This window comes from Globicephala melas, chromosome 6 (assembly GCF_963455315.2).
Source record: "Globicephala melas chromosome 6, mGloMel1.2, whole genome shotgun sequence".
NCBI classification, from domain to species: Eukaryota; Metazoa; Chordata; class Mammalia; order Artiodactyla; family Delphinidae; genus Globicephala; species Globicephala melas.
In genome coordinates, this window is record NC_083319.1 from 27,400,727 (window position 1) to 27,423,342 (window position 22,616).

The 22,616-nt window shown below is 42.7% G+C and overlaps 1 long non-coding RNA gene across 1 annotated transcript in view; it reads right to left on the bottom strand.

Annotated features, from left to right (window-relative positions):
* LOC132597396 (uncharacterized) overlaps nt 1–22,308 on the bottom strand; it is a 461,050-nt gene extending 438,742 nt beyond the window's left edge. The window contains exons 1-2 of the long non-coding RNA XR_009564172.1: nt 22,242–22,308; nt 21,717–21,785 (exon numbers count right to left, since the gene is read on the bottom strand). This is a non-coding gene — a long non-coding RNA (uncharacterized lncRNA). The remainder of the gene's footprint in view (nt 1–21,716; nt 21,786–22,241) is intronic.
* Between the last annotated feature and the right edge of the window lie 308 nt (nt 22,309–22,616).

A 22,616-nucleotide genomic window follows, 5' to 3' on the forward strand; every position in this document is an offset into this window, starting at 1 on the left:
TAATTTTTTTCACTATTGCCCTAAACATGCCCCACTCACGTCTGCCTCTGCACCTGTCTTTGTACCATTCCCCCCGCCTAGTCTAGCTCTCTGGCCTTCACTTCCCAGTCACATCTTTGCCAGCCCTTCAGGTTCCAGCTAACTCTGTGTCCCTCCATTAACTTTCCCCTGCTAATCTGGCTAGTCCCTGCTTCTGATTTCCTAAGGCTCTATTCGTAAATGGTTACACAGTATCTTACAGTGTCCTCTATTAATATCAAGTCTACCTGAGTCTCAGCCAGCATCAATTAGTGGAAAGTCCTAGAGTTTTAAAAAAGAGAGAGACCTAGAGTTGCAAACCAACATTGCTACTGCCATCTGGGATATCCCAGTCAAGTTATTTGTGCTCTTTGAGCCTGTTTACCATCTGCAAAATGGGGATAATAGCTCAAAGGGACTGTGCAGCAAAGATCAAAAGAAATAATACGCAAAAAAAAAAGAAGTCAAAAGAAAAATAACCTTTATTACTATTGTTACCATTATTAAATCTTTTCTCCCCCAAAGAGTTCATAGTTTTCTGCTACCAAGGCACTACTCTGTATCTTCCAAGGCATCTCACCCAATATTTCCCATAGAGCACACTGACTTGAAAGTCAGAAGACATGCCTTATTTACTATATGACCTTGAACAACTCACTTGAACTCTCTGAGTTTCCCTGTCTGATAAATAAGAGTCATATTACCATATCCCCCCTACTTATTTCACGCTATTGTGGGAGACAACAAATAGATGATGATGTACAGTACTTCATAATCTATAAAGCACCTGCAACCTGTAAAATGTGACTGTTAGCCTTAGTTATCATCAAATATTCGCAATACATAGGTATTGACTTCAATTACTCTTAGCCTCTTTTCAAATTTTTCTTAGTACATTCTACCCCCTTAGTCTTCCCATGAGAAATTTTTAAAAAGTTCCCTCCCTGAACTATACACATACCAAATCTGACCTATCAGACCCAACGTCAGACACTAGCTTCCTTCTCTTATGGGCACCATGGTTCACAAAACTGATCATGTTCACCTCTGCACCTTGGCTACTAGGAACCCAGATTCCAACATGCCCACCTCTAGCAACTATACAGGACTTCTAAGCATGCATTCTTACACTAACTGTGCCCCTGGCTTCATCTTTTTCTAGTATTTTGATTTTCCCCATACTTTCCATTTTCTCTTTTACCTTGTTACTTGTAACACTAAAAGCCACCCCTCCCAAATTCCTTCTGACGTGAAAAAGAACAAAAACCTGCAATCAAAGCTCCATTCAGTTGCTAAAGACATCCCTCTTTTCTTATTGCAGGGTGCTATGATTCCATAGCAACTGTGACAATCTCCATGGTCATTCATCAGCTCAGGGCCAACAGGAATGGCTGTGGTAGACTGTTCACAAAAATTGACACAATGGTTTCCTTCCCTGTGTGAATGCAGCTTTGCAATGTGACTCTGCAGAGAGTCTCATCAAAAGGTGGAAGCTATTTCCCTATTCCTTGAATCTGGGTGGGTTTTGCTACTTGTTTGAATAAATAGAATGCAGCAGAAGTTACAACAGTTCTGAGATTCAAGAGGACTTGAGAAGTTCCCCCCTCTCTCTTGGAATCCCATCCAGCCATCAAGTGAACAAGCCAGGTTATCCTGCTGGATAATGAAAGACATGAGACCTAGTTGCTCCCATTTCCCACACCAACTCCCCAAAAGACAGCCATCTAGCTAACTGGAAGTTGATGCAAGACGAAGGCCATCCAATACCAGAAGAACCACTCAGCTGAGCCTAGCCCCAGCTGCTGATCCACAGAATCATAATCTAAATATATGTTTGATGTTTTAAATCCCCATATTTTAGGAGAATTTGTAAACAGTGAAAGCTAACTGAAACAGCAGGAATATTCACAGGGCTGGAAAACGATAATTCAGCCAAAGGAAAATAATCATTTGACAGTTGTGAATACTATGTAGATATGGAGCATAATCAGAATCTTTTTAGGACCATTAGTAAGTTGGAGATTAGAGGACTAGATATTTATTAAGACACATTGTCTCCTTTTTTTTTTTTTTTTTTTGAGCAAGTTACTTAGCCTATCTGACCTTCAGTGTTCTAACCTTTAAAATGGTTTTAATAAAACTCATCCCACGGCACTGCTCTGTATGTAAAGCACAAAGCACAGTGCAGACACATATTAGACGCACAATTAACAGCAGCTAGTTGGAAAAATATCTGACTTTGCTGTTCAGACCATATTTTTTCTGCTAGAATCCTATTGACAGCTTATTATTGAGAATTCTTGAATTTTCTACTACTCTAATGAGTTCTTTTTATTGAGAGTATCTAGAACTCAGGAAACTTTCTTTTTTATTGTATGTAAGCCACCAAATTAAAAAAGCACAGAATGTGAAAAAAGGAAAAAGAAGAAAAAGAAATAGAATGTACCTTAGTATAAACCTCTAGTCTCAAAACTACTAATTTTCAAGACTGCAAAGAACAAAGCTCCTCATTTTGCAAATGATGAGAATGAGGCTCAGTGAATAAGTGGAAACTCTAGAAATAAACCCAGGTTTCCTAACTCCAAGTCCACTTCTCTTGCCACAGTTCAGAACATTACTATCTTTACCACAGGAAACTTTACAAATAGTTGACCATGGTAATAGCAAAAAGTATATATATTTAGGGACTTCTCTGGTGGTGCAGTGGTTAAGAATCCTCCTGCCAATGCAGGGAACATGGGTTCGAGCCCCGGTCCGGGAAGACCCCACATCCCTCAGAGCAACTAAGCCCGTGCGCCACAATCACTGAGCCTGCGCTCTAGAGCCCACGAGCCACAACTACTGAGCCCACGTGACACAACTACTGAAGCCCGTGCACCTAGAGCCCGTGTTCCGCAGCAAGAGAAGCCACCACAATGAGAACTCCACACACTGCAATGAAGAGTAGCCCCTGCTCACCACAACTACAGAAAGCCTGCGAGCAGCAACGAAGACCCAACACAGCCAAAATAAATAAATAATTTTTCTTTTAAAGTATGTATATTTATACATACACACACACATATCTCCTGGAGGAAACATTCCTAAGTCATTTGTCATTTCTCATCCATCCTTTTGGCCAGAAATCTGGATTACCTTTTGCCACTGCCATATCATCAGGCCGGCTTCACTCAAGACCCACTTATTGTCTGCAAATGTTGCTATAATTAAATCCAAGTGGCCGCTGTGAGTTCATCACGTACCCTCTCCAGCCACTAGTCAGATTTCCAGGGCTGCAGTTCTTTCTAAAGAGATCACTCACTCTTCTCTTTCCCCTTGGCTATCCCAGCAGGTTTTTGTTTCCTTTTCTTGGGCAAGGAACTTGTAAGCCAAACTCATTTTCAGGCAACGGGCCAACCTTCGCATTTATCCCAGTGACCTTAGAGCAGCCAGAGAGCCTCTCACCAGCATCGCTGCTGAGCTGGGGGTGGCGGTGGTGGAGAGGAATGATGGGAGAGCTCTGAAGCAGTGTCTGTGAGAGCAGAGGACTGGGGGCTGTTTCTAATAGACAGCAAGACTGCCTTCATCATCACCATTGACATCAGAATCAGAACCCCCTGGTATTTATGTAGCACAAGACCATACTTCAGCTCTCTGGATGCTTCCATTAATCCTTCCAGCTAGGGAAAAGGAAACTGTAGAACGTTTGAGCTGGATGGGATCATCAGAATCACTGGATCCAAACTCCTCCCCTTACAAATGAGGAATCTGAGACCCCCATGAGGGAACGTGACCAGCCCACGGTCATTTAGTGAGTGACTGACAGACTGAGTCTAGACTCAGGCCTCTCTCCCACCTGAATCTCAGTTCAGGAAGCATCTCACTCTTTGTTCCTAGGATCCCAGAAGACTAATAAGCAACTGTAAAGGAATATATCTTGAGGCTCTCCTCTAAGAAACCACACTGCCACCGTTTCTAGTCAACATGACTCAGCAGGGGTTGACCTTACTTCCCAGTTCCAGGGAAAAGCACATGGCCCAGACCTGGATATTTCAGAACACACCCTCCTTGTGGCCACAGTTACTGGTTCAGGGATAATTATACAACCTAAATAGGACCAAGGAGAATCATCCGCAGGATTTTTGCTAGAGCTTTTTGAAAAGAATCTATGTTCTCCGGGATTGTAAGTTGTAAGGACTATAAAAGCCTTGAGTTGCCAGAGGCCGTCTTTGCCACTAACTCAAAAAAGCCTTCCTTAGAATAAATCCAACACAGTAACATTACTTGAGCTCCTGGGTTCAACCATGTCTGAAAACCTAGACTTTTCAAGTACGGGTCAATATATTTTACCTTTTTCTGTAAAGACCTTTGTCTGAGTTGTGTTGTCATTTGTAAGCAAATGAATCCTGACTAACACACCAACTTTTCTCCATTAGTTTCAATCATGAATGAAATCTGAAGCCTCCTTTGGTGCAACACAGCTTTTAATATGATCACTGACAGCATGAGCACCCCTTCCCCTACCCGCTTACACACCTGTACCCAACAGACGCACTAAATGGAATTGCTCCCTGAGTCTCCCATAGTACTAATCACATTAATGAATTACTACTAGGCACTACTTTTTGCATTATTGCTGACTATGCTGCCATTAAATTCTTTCAAATTCCCATCCGTAAAAAATAAACATAAATGGAGCAAGTGGGCTTTTAGGACTCTGGTTTACCTAATAGAAAATGGCCCCATCGTGAGAGAGTAATAAGCATCAGTGCACCGTCCAATTGTCTTGGTACACAGCCACCTCCCAGCCAAAGGGTATCAATGATGGGCATTCAGACGGGACAACCCGTTTAAAACAAAGCCTGCTACAGGGAACTCTGCTCAATATTCTCTAAGAACCTAAATGGGGAAAGAAGTTGAAAAAGAATGGAGATAGATAGATAGATAGATAGATAGATAGATAGATGTATAACTGAATCACTTTGCTGTGCACCTGAAACTAACACAACATTGTAAATCAACTATAGTCCAATATAATATAAAATATTTTTAAAAGCCTGCTAAAAAGTCATGACAGCATTTTTTTTATTCACTATAAAGAGCTTCTCTGAAGAAAGCAAAATGATATTAGTAAAACCACCTTGGCAGTCACATCACCTTGGCCCTTTCCAAAAGCCCTATCTTCTAGGTGATGGAAAAGATTCTCAGAGAAAGTTAATAAAGGTGCTTTAAGAGTCTTCTTATGCGGCTTCCCTGGTGGCGCAGTGGTTAAAAATCCGCCTGCCATTGCAGGGGACACGGGTTTGAGCCCTGGTCCGGGAAGATCCCACATGCCGCAGAGCAACTAAGCCCACACGCCACAACTACTGAGCCTGCATGCCTGGAGCCTGTGCTCCGCAACAAGAGAAGCCACCGCAAGGAGAAGCCCGTGCACCGCAACGAAGAGTAGCCCTGCTTGCCGCAACTAGAGAAAGCCCGCGCACAGCAACGGAGACCCAACAAAGCCAAATAAATAAATAACTCTATTTTTTTTAAAAAAGTCACCTTATGTTTGCCACATACTGTGGTGTGGAAAGTGAAATTGCAACCAAACAAAATAACAATTATAAAAGTAATAATAATAATTAGAATTGCTGGTACAGAAACAGAACTGTGTGTTGAAGAGACAAAGCTCCCAGTGCCGGCATACCACTTTTTTAATGAAAGCCTTACTAACAGCTGTGATTTGTGGACACTAAGAAAGAAGAAGCTTGGCTATCAAAGCAAATCACGCAAAGAAGGCAAAGAAGCTGTCCTTCCTATTATAAACATACCTGTTTCCCTGTGTACAGTGTGGTATCAAACGCTAGTAAGTCCAAGGATTATTGTTCCAGTTTTGTATTAGAGCCAAAATTATGCTGGATGGGACAGATGGATAGATAGATAGATAAATAGATAGATAGGGAGGGAGGGAGAAAAAGAAAGAAAAAGAGAGAGAGAGGTACTGCTTCTTAGTTCATTTCAGACCGAGATGATGCTCAGCCTTTTGCCATCACCTCTCTGAGAAAATTGGGCATGGGATGGGTTCTAGTAAAAATATATATCCCTAACTTAAGGCACATAGAATCTTTATCCTCAAAATGCATTGCATGCAAACAAGCAGAAGAATTTTATTATCAGGACACAGACGCATGTTGGAGGAAAATGAAGGCGTGAACAAGAGAGTACACAAATCATTCAGGAGTCTGAGTAGAAGATCCACATTTGTTTTAGGCTAACTGTCCTCTGTTCAACTTCAGTCACGGACCGTTCATTATTTAAATAAATATTTATTAAGTGCCTACTGTGCCTCCGTACTGGGCTAAGTGAGCACACAGTGTGAACAACAGGCATGGCCCCTGTGGTCCTCACGATGCTTACAGTCTAAAGGAGAAAATAGGTATTAATAAGTAAACTTTAATCAGTATTATTCCAGTCGTCTATTACTGCAAAACAAGCTACTCCAAAGTGTAATGGCTTAAAGCATCAACCACTGTATTATATCTCACAATACTGAGGGTCAGGAATTCAGGCAGGGTTCAACTAGGCAGTATATTCCACATGGTATCAATGGAGGTCACATGACAGTATTCAACAGGCACATATGGTACAGTCTGCAGGGTCCAAAGCAGTTCACTCACACGTCAGATGCCTTGGCAGGAATGGCTGGAAAACTGGGCTCAGCTAGGACAGTTGACCAAGTGCCTCTATGGGGACCCTCTGGCCTGGCAGTGTCAGAGTAACCAGGCATCTTTCTTAGTGACTTGTGGCTCCCAGAAAGTGCTCCAAGAGACAGGAAACAGAAGCTCCCAGTTTATTAAGGTCTGAGTCTAGAAACTCTCACATCATAATGTCTGCCATGTCCTACTGGCCTCATTGTCAGGGAACCTGCCCAGATTCAACAAAAGGACACATGATCCCACCTCTTCCTGATGGAAGAAGAAAGAATCTGCAGCTGTAGTTAATCTACCACAAATATATAATTCACAATTGTGAAAAATACTGTGAAGGATGAGAACAGGGTGCCACGAAGGGGACTGAAGGGGGAAACCTAATTTAGATTGGGTGAGCCAGCAGCTCTGGGCCCTCGCCAGCTCTGAAGGAAAAGTAGGTATAAGCTCTAAAGGGAAGCCCATATTCATCACACAACAAATACATCCCATCTTCAACATTATCTTCCCCCTCCCACCCCAAAAACGAAAGCTATCTTTACATGCGGTAAAAAAAATTCAGTAGGGTGCTTCGTGTTTCTCTAACTCCCTGGAAGACAGGCACATGTTTCAAAACTACTGAATTCCTTCTATTCTCTGAGGAGTGAAATCAATTATATCCCTGAGAATCTGTTTGATGATATGGAACAGCAAATTCCACTCTAAACTCAAACACAACATCTGTAATAGTACAACAAAATAATAAGCAATCGAGTAGAAAACTTTGTTACTAAATATGAATGTTTGGAAAGAACAATCTGTGATCTTAACACAGAGAACATCAGATGCTTCGAAACTGCCGTAATTCGCATTTACTTTCTGTAATGCAAGTAAATACTTTAACTTAAAATTTCCAGGTGTGCGTATTTATTATAAAAATTACATAGCTGGTATAGGTTAAGTGTGCATCTATATATAAATATCTAACTATATACGTAATACAATTCATCTGTATACTCAGCTTTCATTCACACATTAAGCATCTACTTTGTACCAGGACGTTTCCTTACACCATCTTTTTTTTTAATTGAAGTGTAGTTGACTTGCAATGTTTCAGGTGTACAGAAAAGTGATTCAGATATATATAAACATGTTTTCAAGTCCTTTTCCATTACAGGTTGTTACAAGATACTGAATATAGTTCCCTGTGCTAGATAGTAGAACCTGGTCGTTTATCTATTTTATAGAGAGTAGTGTATATCTGTTAATCCCAAATTTCTAATTTATCCCTCCACCTGTCCCTTTCCCCTTTGGTAACCATACGTTTGTTTTCTATGTCTGTGGGTCTATTTCTGTGTTGTAAATAAGTTCATTTGTATCATTTTTTTAGATTCCACATAAAAGTGATATCATACGGTATTTGTACTTCTCTGTCTGACTCACTTTATTTAGTATGATAATCTATAAGTTCATCCACGTTGCTGCAAATGGCATTATTTCATTCTTTTTTAGGGCTGAGTAGTATTCCATTGTGTATATAAACATACCACATTATACCATCTTAACATAAAAAATCTGCCAAGAGGGCTTCCCTGGTGGCGCAGTGGTTGAGAGTCCGCCTGCCGATGCAGGGGACGCGGGTTCGTGCCCCGGTCCAGGAAGATCCCACATGCCGCGGAGCGACTGGGCCCGTGAGCCATGGCCGCTGAGCCTGCGCGTCCGGAGCCTGTGCTCCGCAACGGGAGAGGCCACAACAGTGAGAGGCCCGCGTACCACAAAAAAAAAAAAAAAAAAAAAATCTGCCAAGAGTAGAATTCCTTACATGATTGAGTCTCCTCTTCTTGCCTACACTGCCACTGCCCTAGTTCAAGACTGCATCAGTCTCACCTGAACTACCAGGACAACCTTCCTCTAGCCTGTTCTCTCTATAATATAGTCTCAGATGGCCCCTCAGACGGATCTTTCTAGGTGTCAGAACAGGATGACATCTACACTCCAAAGTTGTACATGGAGGGCCCTTCACAGTCAGGATGAATGGCTCTCTCCAGCCTCTTTCCTACTGCGCCCGACACTCTGTGTGTCCCATGGTTCTGTGGTTTTGCCCACACTGTCTCCCCCATTTTACTGGCTTATCCTTCAAGCCTCATTTCAAAATTTGCCTCCTCTAAGGAACTTTCTCTCCCCTGTTCCCAAAGACTCCTGTTCTCAGCTCTGCAACAGCCTGAATCACAGCGTATTTAATTGTCCACTAACCTGTCTGTCCCCGACCTGCACCCTAGCCTGATCTCTCAAGGGCAGTGCTGCATCTTCTTCACTTTTTTATCTTCAGCGAGCAGCAGAGCCTGGCCCAATGTCACCGTTCTATAAACACTGTTGAATAACTTCTGTTTCAACCCCAAATAACTTTATAGAAGGTTGATTTGCTGGCTCAAGAAAAATTTAGCTTTCCTGAAGTACTCAAAAGCCATGATACCAATAGGCATATAAAGAAAAATACACACTTCTTAAAGTTCACATCAATGCTTTAATTTTTTTCCCGCTTAAGCAGAGGATTCGTCTCCACAATTATTTGTCTCCACATGGACAGCTGATGCAATTTGCCTAATTTTATTTTTCAAGTTACGAAGCTCAGTTGCTGGGACTTTGTTTGCCAGATCTACCCCCACACACTTGATCTACCACGGTGGCTTTTCAAACAGTCCCTGAAAACGGCTCCTTCTGTGGAGTTCAGGGTTCTCTGTGACACCAGAAACTGGCCAACGACCTGAGAGAGGAGTAGAGATCACAAAGAGCACTCCAGAACACTGCCCCTTCCTAACACTGAGGCTTCAAGCAAGTTACTCAATCTCTCTCTGTGCCTCAGTGTCCCCATCTGGAAAATGGGAATAGTGTGGAAATAATAACTGCCTCACAGCGTTTGGTGAGGCAATGAATGTAGAGCACTTAGCACAGCAAACAGCACCCATCTTGCTCTCTCCCTCCATCCCCAGATAAACACTGCAGGAGAAAGCAGGTTCCCACAAGCAGGAGACACAGGACAGGCAGCCAACCCAGTGCAGATCCAGTTCACATGCAGGAACTCTCTCTGGCCTCAAGCCGCCTTTACAGACCGGGATTCCTGGAAAGGACCTCAAGCTCTTGAGACGATGAGGTTGAGACACCACAGACACTAGATACTATTAATACCTGTTTCTCTGTGCTTGTTCAGCCGGGTTGAGGTGTTACAAAACACAATGTTTCTCCCCATCTTTGCAATGGCTGCCAGCAATAAATCCCATCTGCCTCTCTTGTGCAATGCTGCCCGGAAGGATCCCTTTTCCCTGGACATCATCACCTGACACCCCCCGTTAACACCACCCAAGAGTCTCCAACAGAGGGAAAACACTGGGTCCACCTAAATAAACTGCAGGCTGCGTCTCAACATAATGACTTAGTTAAAACCAAGTTGCTTCTATTAAGCTTGCTTCAGGGGGACAGTAGTAGCAAAATTGGAAACAATCCGGGGTCAGGGCTCAGAGAGGATTTAAAGATCACCTGGAGAAGGATAATGACTTGCTTAAGGTCATACAGCAAATTAATGGCTGCAATGGGATTACAGACCAGGGTTCTTAGGGTCAACTCCAATTTTTTTGCCCAGTGACACTGAAAAGATGATGGATTATTGAATAGACTTCGTGATTTGGGGTAGGGAGGGGTTTTAAGAGCAGAAGGACCACTCAAGTATGGATTAATTTCTGCATCAAAGGTTTGTTGAGTGCCTACCATGGGTCAGGAACTGAGGTAACAGCAAAGCATGTGATAGATGGGTTCCTGGTCGTATGTGACATAGTTTGAGCTGAGTGAGTAGCAGGGAAGGATAACAAACAAGTAAGTAAATACACCAAATATGTTAGTGAGAAGCACCATGAAGAAAGCAAGCAAGGCACTGTGATGGCAAAGAACATGGTGGAGGGAGCTTCTTTAATAGAGGGGTGAAAGAAGTTCTCACAGAGGAACTGGCCATTAAACCAAGACCTGAAGGGCACGACTCCAGTCATATGAAGAGCCAGGAGAAGAATATTCTAAGGAGAGAAAAAGAGCAAGAAGCAGGAAAGAGCTTGCTCTTTTCCAGAAATCGTCAAATGTGTATATGGGGAGTGGAGCTTGGAGAGCAAAGCAGAGAGTGCAGGAGATGAGAGGAGAGAGAAAGGCTGGGGCCAGATTCCACCAGCTCTTACAAGCTAAGGTAGAAAATTCACATGTTATTCTAGGTACAGTAGGAAATCTGCAGAGTTCCAAACAGAGAAGAGACACATTTTATCTTAATTTCTTGGAAGATGGTCTGGCTGCTCTGAATGATGACGACAGGGGAGCAAGCATGGAAGCAGGGAGCCACCCAGGAACCACGGATGGGGTCAGATGAGAGATGCTGGTGTCCGGGGCTCTGGTGATGACTGCAGTGACAACAGAAAGAAATACATGCACTTGTGGTCAGTTTAGGAGTACAACTGAGAGGATTCGTCAATGGATTCAATTTAACCGGAAGGGAGAATCAGATAATTTACCTAGCTTCGTCACTTACGAAACTGGCTGGCCATGTTGGAATTTAGAGAAATTCTAAAGACCTAGAAGGATTCTGAGGTGATGAGTAACAAACCCTGGTTTAGTCCAGGTAATCTGAAGTCTGAGCAAGTTGGCAGACCTCTGTAGGCCTTGGTTTTCTTATATGTAAAAAAAATGGGATAATAATACCTACATTGTCCAGTAATCAAAGGGATTTAATGAGTACAGTACCTGGCACATCTCGGCCCTTGATAAATAATTAGTTTCACTCTTCCTAACAGTAACAAATCTCATTTGGGATCAGATACAGTCCTGTGAAGACTTTTTTTTTTAATTTAGTCCACTTGAAAGCACAGAGCTTTTTAATATTCTAAGTAAATATTTCCTAATACAAATTAGTTAGGTACCTCACTGTTCTATCATTAGGAAAAAAACATAAAGCCTTTTAGAAGATCTACTTTCATTTCTTTGGAATTGTTTCTGACTCTCCAAGTTAATCTGTTTGGTTTTATTGTGATTTAGTCTAGATCAAGGCTTAAAATTCTTAAATTTGTTGCTTCCTAAGTAGGTCAACTTGATGAAGCGAACTAAGGAGCGACCGTGCACTTCTCAACCACCCATCATGATAAGTTTCTATTCTGGGTCCTCCAAACAATATTTGCAGAGCTGCTCCGTTAACAGACAGGAGAATAATGCTCCATTTGTGGATTCCTGGGGAGAAGTCACTTAGGAGGCAGAATGGAGCTCAAGAGGGTAGGTATTACAACTTGCATCCACTTAGCCCACCGGGAAATTAGGCATCTTTTCCACACCAAACTCTGGAAGGGCAAGAAGCAGCTCTGGGGCTTCAGCTAAGACTCTAAGACAATGGGGAAGAGTCCTGCTTCTCATCCTGTTACAAATGCTTTCAATGTTGAGACACAGAGATTGACTATTTAAAGCACAGTAATCACTTTCACACTATCACCTAAGATTTTCTCCCAACACATATAAATATGTATGCGAAACATGCAGAAACTTCTATACAAAGTCTCTGCCCTGTGATTTTGTTGGCCTGTTTGCTGGAATAGCCAAATTTATATAAAAAGAGAGGATAATTACTGTGATTTCTGGCCTAACACATTCACTGGAGAATCACAATTACACCTTAGGGAGAAAAATTATTTTTCCCTCAAGATAAGTAATTTGGAGGCTATCATAAGGGTTTGTTTCAGCTTTCCTTGGATATCAATTTCTTATTCAATTTTCCCAAATAAAGGCGGAGAATATGCATACAATTTCTTGGGAAGTATGTAGTACAATACAGGGTGTACCCAGAAAATCCTCATCTACGCATTTGCTATTCTACTGAGCATTCCTATGAAAAAGAGGAATACTCAACGGCTGATAACCAAAGAACTTGCTATTCTAAGAAAAGGTGGCAATAGAATATGTTTCTAAGGCTAAATATCTCCTCTCACAGTGGCTGTCATTTAAATTCCTGCCTAGCAAAGGGATTTTTATGGAAGGTTAATGCCTCCTATAACATTTATCCTGGATGGTGGAGCTTTTCGCATAATTTTCTGGGTTTTATTCCTGCAGTGTTATAGAACCTTATCTTCCCTCTAATAACTTGCCAGTAAAGAGTCAGTGCATATAAAGGCAGTCGTTATTTCTTAGCTCAAGCCCTGATTTAATGAAATTCCAAATCTCTAGTAAAAGGAGGTTTGGGGTTAAGCCATGAAGAAAGGAGGGCAGGCTGAAGGCAAGCTGGCATGGCCCTGCCTGGGACTGGGCTGTCGAAGGTTACTCAGGACACACAGCTCTGGCCAGTGGAGGTCACCTGAGGCTGCAAAAAAGACCATAAGTCAGGCCAGTGTGCTACGTCAAGGGCGGCGATCACTCTTTTTTAGAAGGGTCTTCAGATGGTGGAAGTGTTTTCAAATACTGCCCATTTGCATTTGAACTTCTTTGCCTTTTCATCATTTTCCTAATTCCCCTTCACAATTTTGCCATTTACTAGAGACCCTGACACTTCAGTAAAACATTTCCTTCCCAGTTACCTATCCACCTTCCTTCCTTCCTTCCTTCCAACACTGATAATGACAGTGGCAGACTGTATTTTCCAAAAATGGCCACAGAAATATCTGTGGGTCCACTTGCCCTGCTGGAACCTTGCCTCGTCCCATCAAGAGGCAGAGTCTGTTTCACCTCCCCTTGATACAAGACCCTGTGACTACCTTGTTGAATAAAATGCATGAAGTGCGTGGTGCGTGACTTCCTGGGGCGAGGCAACGAGAAGCAGTGGGGCTCTCGGCTGGTTCTAGCCTTTAGAACCCAGCCGCCACGCTGTGAGGAAGGCAGAACCAATCCACACAGCGAGACAATGTGGAAAGGCCGCGTGGAGAGGTTTGCGGCATCTAGTTGACAGCCGACCTCAACCAGCAGGTCTTCGAATAAGCAAGTCTTTGGTTCTTTCCAGCCTTTAGCCTTCAAGTCTTCCAGCTGAGGCTGCACATGTCGCGGAGCAGAGATAAGCCAACTCCACTCTGCCCTGTCCGAATTCCTGACCCATGGAATTGTGAGCATATGAAGGGGTTGTTTTATGCCATTTTGAGGTAACTCGTTTCACAGCGATAGTGACTGGAACGCTGATACACTATAACCATATCTTTTGTAAGCAATCACAAATATTTGCTGCAAAGACCTCTTGCTCTCTAGCAAAGTCTCCAGGTACACGCCAGCTGGTCCCCTCAGCCAATCCTTAGCCACCGAGTATTCAAGGGCGGCCGTGAGACAATGGAAAGGGTAAGGCCATTGGAGACCCTAGACGTGGGTTCTTTCCTATAACCTCTCTGAGTGTCACTATTTCACCTATAAAACAAGGATAATAATGTCTACCTCAGGAAACAAGGCATGTGAAGATCTTACACACGGTAGGACCTCAATAAATCTATTGCCACGAATTGAGAATTCTTCCCAGGAAGTCTGTACGTTTGAGCTGGGCTACTGCCTGAGGCTCAGGTGCTACTGGCCACTGCGAGGCAATATCCATTCCCCACCATACCCTTGTGCACTTGGGTTACAGATTCCCACACATTCTTTGTATCCATAAATCCACACAGGAGAAGAGGAACCTCATGGAAGGATGAAAATAAAACTCTGAATCTCTTGCCCCCTTCTTATTGATGTTCAAGGATTAAAAACATTTTTCTCTGATAGTTTAGGGTGGCAGCAAAGTGGGAAAATAAGAGAGACTCCTGAAAGGGAATTCATTGTAAGGGAAACAGAGTCCACATTGGTAAACCAGACACAATACTAGGTTAAAAAGAATAATTCTAGGCACTTGTAGTATATTGAATCCCCACAGACCCACCCAAGCTGAAGCCAGAAGTAGGTTTTAGGAAAAATAGTTGCACGTGGGTATCAAGACCAATGCTCCTGAAGAGTTGTACCACCTGGAGCCCAGGTGGCTTTGTTCTGGAACCGTGCTCTTCCATGTAGTAGCCACTAGCCACATGTGGTTACTGAGCACTTAAAAGGTGGTCTAGTCCAACTTCAGATGTGCTGTAAGCATAAAATATACACCAGGTTTTAAGACTTCATATGATAAAAAAATCATGTAAATTATTTCATTAATAATTTTATATGTTTTATAGGTTCAAATAATAGATATACTGGGTTAAATAACACATATTATGGAAATTAATTTCGGACTTCCCTGGTGGCACAGTGGTTAACAATCCGCCTGCCAAGGCAGGGGACACGGGTTCGAGCCCTGGTCTGGGAAGATCCCACATGCGTGGAGCAATGAAGCCCGTGCACCACAACTACTGAGCCCATGTGCCACAGCTACTGAAGCCCGCGCGCCTAGAGCCCGTGCTCCACAAGAGAAGCCACTGCAATGAGAAGCCCGCGCACTGCAACAAAGAGTAGCCCCCACTCGCCGCAACTAGAGAAAGCCCATGGGCAGCAACGAAGACCCAACGCAGCCAAAAATAAATAAATAAATGTATTTTTTTAAAAAAGAAATTAACTTCATCTATTTCTTTATATATATTTTAATATGGCGGCTAGAAAATGTAAAATTATACATGTGGCTCACAATATATTTCTCTTGGACAGTGCCACACTAAAATGTCTCTAAGAGAAAGAGCATCAGAAAACAAGGTTGGCTCAGTCCTAAAGGATACATGCACCCCAGTGTTCACTGCACCACTGTTTACAATAGCCAAGACATGGAAGCAACCTAAATGTCCATCAACAGATGAATGGATAAAGAACATGTGGTACATATATACAATGGAATATTGCTCAGCCATTAAAAAGAACAGAAATAATGCCATTTGCAGCAACATGGGTGGACCTAGAGATTGTCATACTGAGTGAAGTTAAGTCAGACAGAGAAAGACAAATATCGTATGATATCCCTTATAGGCAAAATCTTAAAAAAAAATGATACAAATAAACTTACAAAACAGAAACAGCCTCACACTCTTACAGAACAAACTTACGGTTACCAGCGGGCAGGGGTGGGGGAGAGGGACAGTTAGGGAGTTTGGGATTGTACACACCGATATATTTAAAATGGATAACCAACAAGGACCTACTGTATAGCACAGGGAACTCTGCTCATTATTATGTAACAACCTAAATGGGAAAAGAATTTTAAAAAGAATAGATACAAAAAAAAAAAAAAAGAATAGATACATGTGTATGTATAACTGAATCACTTTGCTGTACCCCTGAAACTAACACAACATTGTTAATCACCTATACTCTGATATAAAATAAAAAGTTTAAAACTAAAAAGAGCATCAGAAAATCAGGTTGGCTTGAGCAGATCTGTAGACATATACTTGCATGGATAACAAGCAAGTCCTGGGAGTCTTGGGGCCCTGGAGGAGCTTTATCAGATACTCCTGTGGAGAAGTGCCAAGGCTGGGGCCCAGCTCTTGTCAACAGCTGCCCTCCTCCACCAGCCACGTGCTAGAGGCATCTGGGGCACAGGCAGGGCAGCCGGGAGAGCCACGGCTGAGGAACTGTACCTTGAGGAATGCACCCTAGTCTCTGCTCTCCCTTTGCAGGCAGGGGATAGAAGGTGAGCATCAAGGAGAACCACTGATTCATGAACCTGGGAATTCTCAAGAATATTGAGAAAAAGGAAACCTCTATAAAGGCAAGAATTCTAGCTAGTAGACTGAGCCGGGTTCCAAACCATGGTAACTTGGGTATAAAGTCACAAAGCTTTATTTATAGTCCTAGATTATCAAAGCCTCCTCATTCTGGTTCCATTTATGTTTCCCTTCCACTTATGTATTCATCTCACGTAACAGTAATAATAATAGTTTGTATTGAATGGTTCTGCTAGACATTTGGTGTATATGTTGAATCATCACCCGACCCCTAGAACGTAGGCATTATCATCCACTTCTTACAGAAAATAAAATGGAGGAGGCTTAGAGATGTTAAATCCTGCTCAAATTCTAGTAAATGGCAGAACGTGAATTCACACTCAGACCCACCTCATTCCAAATCTCATAGTCTTCAGTTTTTAGAACCAAAGAATTCTAACCGGGCTTCCCTGGTGGCGCAGTGGTTGAGAGTCCGCCTGCCGATGCAGGGGACGCGGGTTCGTGCCCTGGTCTGGGAAGATCCCACATGCCGAGGAGCGGCTGCGCCCGTGAGCCATGGCCGCTGAGCCTGCACGTCCGGAGCCTGTGCTCCGCAACGGGAGAGGTCACAACAGGGAGAGGCCCGTGTACCGCAAAAAAAAAAAAAAAAAAAAAAGAATTCTAACCAACAAAAGAAACGTATTACAATTTCGTTGCATTGATTAAATATGTATTTAAACTTGTGTATGTATTCCTTTGCAAAGGTTATGATGCTAAAATAGATGATGCCATAGGCAGAAAGCTGAATGGGTTTCCACTTTAAATACTGAAGTCTTTGACCCTCAGTTTCCTCTTCTATAATAGTGATATCTACATTCCAGGACAACATGAGAGTGATGGCTTCATTTGTTTCTGAGCCTGCCGTGTCTTGTTTCCTCACTAGATTCTATGACCCTTGGACACAACGTCTTATCAAGCTAAAATAGACGTTCAGTTATTCAAAAGTCATGTAGCAGACACAGTTTTGTCTTACATAGTTTAGTCTTTTTATGAAGGCAGCAGAGATCACTTTTAAACTGGGCATGAGATAATCAGATTTGCATTTTAAAAGGATCCCCTGTGGGGTACTCTCACACACACTGGTGGGAGTGTAAATTGATACAATCCTTTTGGAAAGCAATTTGACAAAGTGTACTAAGAGCTCTAAAATGTTTGACACGGTAATATCACTTTTGCGACTACTCGGAGGAAGTAATCCTAAAACTAGAAAAAGCTTTATGCACAAAGCATCTATTGTAGCATGATTCATAATGGCAGAAAAATGGCAAAGACCTCGCTCCCCAACAGTAGGGGAATGGTCACGCAACGTGCAGCACTCCCACTGGGTGACACATTACTCAGCCATCTAAATTAGATTGATGACAAGCTACCAATAACATCAGAAATGATGATTTACCAATGTTAATATTAGCAACACATGTATGGTAGATTGTAAAAATGGCCACAGATTCTTCTCCCGCCTATCTCCATATCCTTACTAAGAATGGCCACAAGTTCCTCTGCTGCTTATATCCACGCCCTTACGAAACGATGCTGCAGTTCCTTTGTCAAGAGGTAGAATCTATTTCTCCACCCCTTGAGTGTGGATTGACCCTGTGGCTTGCTTCGGCCAATAGAAATATTAGTAAGCTGCAACCAGAAGCTTGATAAAGCACCTATGCATTGGCACTTGCCTCTTGCTGCAGTTGGATGCCTTCCATCACCGTGTGAAGAAGCCCAGGGATAACCAGCTGGATGATGAGACAGACAGGGACCCAATCCCTCTTGTGGCCTCATGTGTCAGCCAGCCAATCCCAGAAGCAGAGCCATCTAGCTAAGTGGCAGCAAAACACAGATGCATGACTGAAGCCAGCCAAGACTAGTGAAAGAACTGCATAGCTGAGCCCAGCCCAAATCACTCCTCCAGAGAATTATGAATGAAATCAATGTTACTGTTTTAAACTACTAAATTTTGAGGCCATTTGTTACATATCAGAAGTTCACTGATGCAATGCTGATAATGTTTGAGACTAGGTGTTAGGTACACAGGATGAGTGGGTAGGTTCATTATAATACTGTCTTTGCTTTGTGAATATTTCATATTTTTCATAATAAAAGAGGTTTTAATACATATATTCATTTGGGCTAAAGGACAAATAAATGTTAAGTAAAGGATTTAATTTAAATATATTGATACATGTATACAGCTTGGTCACAACTATACAAAAGAAATTTTCCATAGAAAAATATCAGTACTAGAAAAAAATATATCTTTGGTTGCCTCTAGGTGCTGATACCATGGATTTTTTTTAACTTGCATGTATTTTCCAAAGTATCTATAATGAGCCCAATTTACTTTATTCTGAAAATAAATATTTACAATTTTATTCATTTTATTTCACTTTCACCCCCCAATAATTTTTATTTTCCATAGAATATGTGGAAAGCTGATTGGAGGGGTAAGAAACTAAAGGCAGAAAAAATTAAAATAGTTTAGGGGGAAATCAATAAGGGTTCAAAATTGAGGTAGCAACAATACAGAAGGAAAGAAGGATAGACGGTGGGGCAAGAAGGAAGGGGGGTAGATAATGAAAGGGATATTGAATGTCCATAACGTTGGACATTGCCTTGCACTGGAAGGACATTTAACCTGGAACAATGGATGGGCTTCAGAGGCACCCACAAACTCAATCTAAAAATACACCCAAATTTGGGTTTAAGTGTGTAAATGCATGTCTCAAGTAGAAAATCCACAGATTTCATCAGATTCTCAAATGTGACTATGATCCCAAAAGCTGAAGACCCATGAAGGCTCATTTCCCTGTAGACAGGGAAGAATTTAGTTTTGTTTTTCAACCCTATTCAAATTTGACCAGCCATAAGACAACCTGAACAGGACATTGAAATCATCAGAACACCATCTGGGACTCTGGTCCCCAGAGCATGATCTAAGTGCAAGATGGCTCAGGTGATGTCAACAATTTTGAGCCATGACTCATCATATGCACTTTCCTAGTGTCCCTTAGGAGCTGTTTCTGCTGGGTTCCAGTCTGGAGAAAGGCAAATCCTTGTGGACAGCCCTTCAGGGTGTGAGAGCCATGGGTCTAACAGGGAACTCTGACTTCCAAGAGGCACATACAAAACCAGTTTTTCCAAATCTTAGCCTCAGGCAGAGCCCAGCACAGCCTGGTCCCTGCCCCACCTCCAACTTCCACTCTCTTCCTTTTTCTTGTTCTACTCCACCTTGGCCTACTCTAAATTCCCAGAAATCTGTGCTTCTTCCCACCATAGGAACTTTGCATATGCCGTTCCCTGGAGTCTATTCCATTCTCCTTCAACTAGTGAACTTATCCTTCAGATCTTAACCTTAATCACTACTTCCCAGGCTGAGGAAATCCTCCTGATATATGCTCTCAGAGCACTAAGCACAACTGAAATGTTGTATTTCTTTTTGTGATTATTGAATTAACATCTACCTACCCACCATAATAATTATAATAAAAGCCAACATCATTTGAATGTTCACTATGTGCCAGGCACTATAGGAATCTCTTGACACGTATTCATTTATTCTACTAGTACAACAATCCTATGAGGAAAATGAGGTACAGAAGAGAAACAACTGCACTAAGATTCTCTAGCAAGTAAGAGGTGGTATTGGGATATAATCCCAGGCAGCCTGCAGCTGGAACGGCTCCATGTCTGTTTTCACCGACTGTATCCCATGTCCAGCACAAGGTCTAGAAATTAATAGGAATTCCAGTAGCATTGACCAAATTGACGTGTCTTGCCCAGCCTGAAGCTGCTTTCACACATGAAATCCAGACTTGGGGACAACCTTACAAATCACCTTCACTAACTTGAACAGAAGAAGAATGGGAGACCCAAAGAGGGAATGTGGTTTTCTCAAGGTCACACAGAACCAGCACCAGAAGCCAGATCTCCCTACACAGCCCAGTGCTCTTCCCACTTCACTAAATGAACACTTAAAATTATTAAGTATGTAATACTTAATAAATATTTTTAAACCAATAAAGAGGCATTACACTCCCTTCCCCTCTCCTAACTTTGCTACGGAATCAGATGGAAAGAAAGATGGGTGGGTAAGGAAAGAAAACTATTTCTTCAGAAATGTGTGTTTGGAGAAAAGCACAAGGATTATAGAAAATTGCTATTCATGCAAATTGCTCCTTAAAAAATGATTTTCTTTTTTTTTTTTTCAATTTACTAGTGTTAAGCATTTTTTAACTCAAAATAACCTTGATTTAGCAAGTCTGTGTCTTCAACTTACAATTAGTTCAACATGGTCGTCTGTCATCAATTTCGTTTGTTAGTGCAATGGCAACCGAGCTTGTGCTGATACTGATTTATGCAGAGTTGCACCGTAATGGGGGTTCTGGGGGCCTGCAGTGATGCAGCCTGGCCATCAGAAGACCCTCATCGTGGCTGGGGAGGCACTTTGAATGTCTCTTTAGTTTGAATAGGGGAGGTCTGGGGATTGGGGAAAAGGATAGTGGGCTTTGAACTGTTTCTAGAGCCTCTCCTCTGTTCTTACAAAGACTTGAGTTGTAAGTCAAGTACAGTTGTTTTTAATTCCTCAAATAATTGGGTTGCCACCTGAATGCTATCCAGCTGCTGACCCAGCCATCCAACTACAGTATCCTCAACTCACTTTTATATTAAGGAGAAGATCTCCAGCTAAGATGGAAATCCAAAGATTCCCATGTTCCAGATTCAGAGCTGTGTTGCTTTAGAATGTTTTAGTAAATCTTTCCACAATGGCTTCCCAATGTTTTTCTTTCCCTCTGGGTACATAGTTTCATTTTAGCTTAGGGGAGAAGGCTTAAAAAATTTTTTTTTCCTATCTGGCTCTGAATATCAGCCCCCAATTTGGCCAACTTCTGACCATAGAGATACTTAAAAAATCATTTCAAATATCTTATCAGGTTTCAGCCTGGACACACAATAAATATTCCTGCCAGTACTGAATAACTCCATAGACACCTAAGAGTATGCAAAAGATCTTACCCTCTCGAGATCCAGAGCCAGTCTCAAAGATAACCCAAAGAAAGAGACACTTGCCCTAAGAGCTGGCTATAGTCAGTAGGAACCCTGCTGCAAATAGGGTGCAGCCCACATTTCTGTCCAGCCTTATTTTGGGGGCCCCCAACCTGATGGTTGCCAACCACGTTATTAGGACGCGACATGAGACAAACAAGAGGCTGTATCCATCCCTGGGAGAGAAACACTGGATCAATACCCAGTGTTCTTTTCCTGCCAATCAGAATTTAGAAAGGAAGGAACAACAAGACATTTTACCTTGACCTGGCACCACAGACAGAGATCTAGGAGAGCCAACTTTAGTAAGAATTCTCACCCTTTGCTGTCTTCCCGGGATGCTGTCTAGAGGCTCCAGAGTGAGTGGGGTATCCCAGCGGGTCGTATCCTGGTCACCAGAAACCATAAAGAAGGAAAAATAATTTTCAGTCTGTAGTTTATAGTGAGTACCTGGCTGAGACCCCTTTTCTCTAGGGCACCTCCTAAATGGATAAGCTTATCTAGGTTAAAAGTTCTCCACTGCGGCCACCGTAATTCAAGATGATCTCTGGTAAGGTTAACCTACTTGTTCAACCTCAAAATAAACTTTTATTCACCTGAGGCCTCACGCTGGCCCCAGTCCAGCATAAGTCAGACCCCGGACTCGCACCACGGACTCGGACCAATTTCTACATTGCACCCAGTCCAACACCGGCCAGGTTCCAGACCCAGTCTGGAAAAAGAAATGCTCAAATGAAGTCTGAAAGCTGTGGACCTGGGATCCAGGACCGGAGAGGGACTCACCCACCACCTCCTGAAGACACAGGAAGGCAGCCACCTGGAGGGGCTATAATAGTACCCGCACCTGGTTGCTTGTTGCTCCCGGGGGCTCTCGGGGGCCTCCTTCGGTTCCTCTTCTGACACCAGCACTGTTAAAAGATAAGCTGCAGGGTTTCCCTGGTGGCGCAGTGGTTGGGGGGGTCCGCCTGCCGACGCAGGGGGCGCCGGTTCGTGCCCCGGTCCGGGAGGATCCCACGTGCCGCGGAGCGGCTGGGCCCGTGAGCCATGGCCGCTGGGCCTGCGCGTCCGGAGTGTGTGCTCCGCAGCGGGAGAGGCCACGGCGGTGAGAGGCCCGCGTACCGCAAAAAAAAAAAAAAACATAAACTGCAGCATACTGAAAATTTTGAGAGTTTACTTCAGTAAAAATTGATCCCAATCAGGCAGCACCAAACCCCACCAA